Below are 4,410 nucleotides of genomic sequence, written 5' to 3' on the forward strand. Positions count from 1 at the left end.
AAATTTGAATATTCATTATTTTTCAGATGTGGAAACAGACCTGTCAACGGCGTTGCCGCAGTGGTAACACCTGTTCCTGTTATATCACCGAAGTTAAGCGCTGTCGGGCTGGGCCATCACTTGGACGGGAAACCATCCGGTCTGCCGAGCTCTGTTGCCAAGCAGGATGCACTTAGCACTTGGGAGGCAAACTGAGGAGCTACTTGGTTGAGAAGTAGCGGCTCCGGTCTCGGAAACAGACATACGGCCGGGAGAGCGGTGTGCTGAGGACATGCTCCTCCCTATCCGCACCCGGTGACGCCTGTGGGCTGAGGAGGACACGGCGCCTGGTCGGTACCGCTGGGCCTTCCAAGGCCTGTTCGGACGGAGTATGTTTTTTTTTAGAAATAGACCTGCCAACTATTGTTTACGTCGCACAACTCCTTCTTTCTATTGCTAGTTTTTTCCGCCAGTGCAATTGGAAAAAGGAATCATAAGTGTAATGAGGAAATTGCATGGGACGATACTATTATGCAAAAAGGTGAATATGGCTGTCACTTAAACAGTTAAGGCAGACTCTTGTGGGATATTATGCCTTCTTATAAACTGGATAAACGCGTTTGTTCAAAATATTTTGGTGTTGCCCGTGGAATGATCAGTTTTTGAGCGCACGGGAAAAGGTAAATGAGAAAACTCGCTAGCACCAAAGAAAAATAAGTCGATCCTCACTTAATTTTTGCTACCGAATATTGGTGATCTCTGTTCTCGAAAATGGAAATGAAGAGTGTTCTTCATGGCATATGAGAATAATAAAACGTAGCTTAATGTTATACGCTTCTTACGAGATCTTTACGGTATGCGAAGTGGAACTAGCAGAATTACATCTTCCATAAAGGTATTATAATGCAGAAACTTAAAAAGTTTTTGTGCTTGGAGAGATAACGTTCGTAATCAAATGATGGTGGTGCAATCTGAAATAGTGCTAATTCCTTAACAAAGCATCGAATCGAAAGCAAACGTGTGCACCTCTTGTCGCAGTTTGTTTCCCTCTATGAACACATAGATTAATAGTATGTTGCACGATACATAAAAGTCTACGGGAGTAGATTCCTACATTTCCACCATGAAAATACGCTACCAGTGGTGAGAATGCCGTCTTGTTGCTGATTGCGATGGTAACTCTCGTTTCCGACCCCGAAATGTGCCTCAATCAACGCCCGAAGGAAAGGCGTGGTACCATTGACCCTTTATGAGGCCCCTCCCCCGCTCTCCGCCCCGTATCCCCGCATTTTCGTCGATTCTGAGCGGCCGTGTTTCTAAAGCGTCTTCCTCGGCCATCTATAAGAAAACCACATCATTTAAACGCTGGGCTTCGAGCTTCTGACTTCTATCAGGGAGGCGTCAAAAGAAGGAGGGAAATACGGGTAACAGAGGGTGCGCCGATCTTCCCATTGTGTTAGATGTCGATGGTGGCGCTGAGCAGGATTATGCAAATGTGATTTCATTAACCCACCTTAGACGACACGTAAACTTCTCAGTTCTGGTTTTCTTTTTTTTTTTCGCGTTTGTCGACAATTTATTGTTTGAGGCGTCGCCGAACCAGAGAGTATGATCGCAGTGCGTCATGCTTTTGCAGCAGTAAAGAGGAGTAGCTAGGCACCTTTGAGCCAAATGTCAAACTTCTGAGGCTTAATGAGGAACAGTTACATGGTTTAGAAATAGTGATCTTTTAACTGTGATGCACAGTGTAGATATGAGAAAGATGTAGTACAAATAAAAACATTATTTGAATCTGTGGTATAATCCAAAAGCTAACAGGCATTATGAAAATGTAACTGACTATATGAAAACAGACTTAATTACCATACAACAAATGGATTAAGGAACAAAAATTGAAGAAATTGTCAGGACGTGACGGGGTTAGCATAGAGTTAATTAAACATGCATGATTATTGCATAAGTTCAGTGATCTACATCAGATAATTGCCTCCTGGCTAAACGCTACTATTCGAGAAGACTGGCTTACAAGAAAAGTTTTATCACTGCTCGAAAAAGGTGATTGCGCGAAAACTTTAAATTATAGAGGTGTCAGTATATTAAACACTGCCTACAGAATATATTCATGCGTATTAAATAACAGGTTGAAGTTTGTTACAGATGTGCTTTTTCTAGAAGAACAAATTGGTTTCATAAGAGGAATGTCACGTAGCAATAATATTTTCACTCTGCGATAAACGTACAGAAAAGAGGAGAGTCTAATTTACCAACCTGTTTGGCTTACAGAGATTTCCAGAAAGCATTTGACAAAGTGAACAGAGAGATCCTGTGAGAAACTGTGCTAAAACTTGGGTACCCAAACCACTTAATGAACTGCTTTACACAGGGGGAAAGATTTTTATGAAGCAAGGCTTCTGACAATTCTATACTTAAGTGCCCAATTTATTTAATATTTATACTGACTATGACATCCTGAAATGGAAAGACAGAGCGCCAGAAGGGATCTGTATACGCAAGAATAAATATATTAACTTGCTGTCATATGATGACGACGACGTATTAGTAGCAAATTCTGATGACAAACTATAAAAATATATCCATCTTTTCCGCTCATTGGGAAAGGATTATAACTTTATGAGAGTAGTAAACGTAAATACCAAGTACTAAACTAAATTGTAATCGAAAATTAAATTTTGGAACAGGTCCGTCACTTCAGTTACCTGGGAAACTATATTACTGTTGAAGAATGTAAGGGTGTAAATATTAAATCACGGAAATGTCATCAGTTGAGCGCCCCACAAATCAAACATCATCATCATCACGGAAATGTCATATTAACGTGGCACTGTAACATGAAAATTAAGAAATACACGAAGAGACACGGAGACGATACTGTGTAAGGGGATCGATGTACCTGATCTTCTGTATGGCAATGAATCCTAGACTATAGCGATATTGAGTCGTCTGAAATGAAATTTTATGAGCAGTCAAAAGCTGCACTAAGCTGGACAGAATTTTTAGTGAAGAAGTTTTACAAGAACTGAATATTTTTGCAATAAATGACAAAAGAGTAGAGCGTCAACAAAAACGGAAGGAACTTCTGGAACTAATGGAAGAAATAAGAATTCCAAAGATGGCCTTACAATACAAATCTAAAGGGAAAGGGGACATAGAACGATCAGGTAAAAGAGGGAACTGAGGCCTGGTAGATGAAAATCGAGCTCCAGAAAAATTTAAAAACGGACCTTTAAACCCCAGCACTCACATTCCACCATGCTCGTCATTTAGTATATTGGTCATGGCATTCCAAGCTATCACTGTACAAAAATTTACGACTACACGAAACATTCCCATTGTTTTCTTCGTTTACTGTTATGTGTACCTAGTGGAACAGTTCATGATGGGAGGGACCCTCAATGGTACGCAGTCTCTATGAAGCAGTGACTACTGCACAACCGCTATGAAACATAAACAGGGCATAATCATAATTTATAATTAGACGACGTAAATGATAAACGTATCTCCAGTCCAATATCATTAACTTACAATTGATATGTTATATATGACGGTAGTATCTGTTCCCGAAAGAACAGTTACCGTGGATGACCATGCAGCTTAGCTAGAAATGAAATGAGAATTAAATGGACACCCTAGCTGCAAACAGGCGTTGATGTACTTCATTGGGGACATGTTGAAAATATGTGCCCCGACCAGGGCTCGAACCCGGGATCTTCTGCTTACATGGCAGGCGCTCTATTCATCTGGTCTACCGCGGGCACAGAGGATAGTGCGTCTGCAGGGACTTATCCCTTGCACGCTCCCCGTGAGTTCCACATTCCCAACATGTCCACACCACTACATTCTTAGTGCGCCTAATAGATGTTTGCCCATCATACTCATTACTCGTGGCAGATTAATCTACCAAGTCCCGTACGAGTTCGAGCAGAGAGTGTGCGTTCGCACAAGAAGGTCAATGACCGGGAAGCCATATTTTAACTATATATGTCGGTAGTATCTGTTTCCGAAAGAACAGTTACCGTAGATGATCATGCAGCTTAGCCAGAAATAAAATGATAATTAAATGGACACACTAGATGCAAACAGGCGTTGATGTATTTCATTAGGAGCCCGCGGTGGCTCAGATGGATAGAGCGACTGCCATGTAAGCAGGAGATCCCGGGTTCGAGTCCCGGTGGGGGCACACATTTTCAACATGTCCCCAATGAAGTACATCAACGCCTGTTTGCAGCTAGAGTGTCCATTTAATTATCATTTCATTTCTAGCTAAGCTGCATGGTCATCCACGGTAACTGTTCTTTCGGGAACAGATACTACCGTCATATATAGTTAAAATATGACTTCCCGGCCATTGACCTTCTTGTGCGAACGCACACGCTCTGCCCGAATTCGTACGGGACTTGGTAGATTAATCTG

General features: G+C 41.6%; 1 non-coding gene across 1 annotated transcript; it reads left to right on the forward strand.

Moving 5' to 3' along the window:
• The first annotated feature begins 4,102 nt into the window (after positions 1–4,102).
• On the forward strand, positions 4,103–4,177 carry Trnat-ugu (transfer RNA threonine (anticodon UGU)). Its single transcript has one exon. It is a non-coding gene; the product is annotated as a tRNA-Thr (tRNA).
• Positions 4,178–4,410: the final 233 nt, after the last annotated feature.

This window comes from Schistocerca cancellata, chromosome 2, assembly GCF_023864275.1.
Source record: "Schistocerca cancellata isolate TAMUIC-IGC-003103 chromosome 2, iqSchCanc2.1, whole genome shotgun sequence".
Lineage (NCBI taxonomy): Eukaryota > Metazoa > Arthropoda > Insecta > Orthoptera > Acrididae > Schistocerca > Schistocerca cancellata.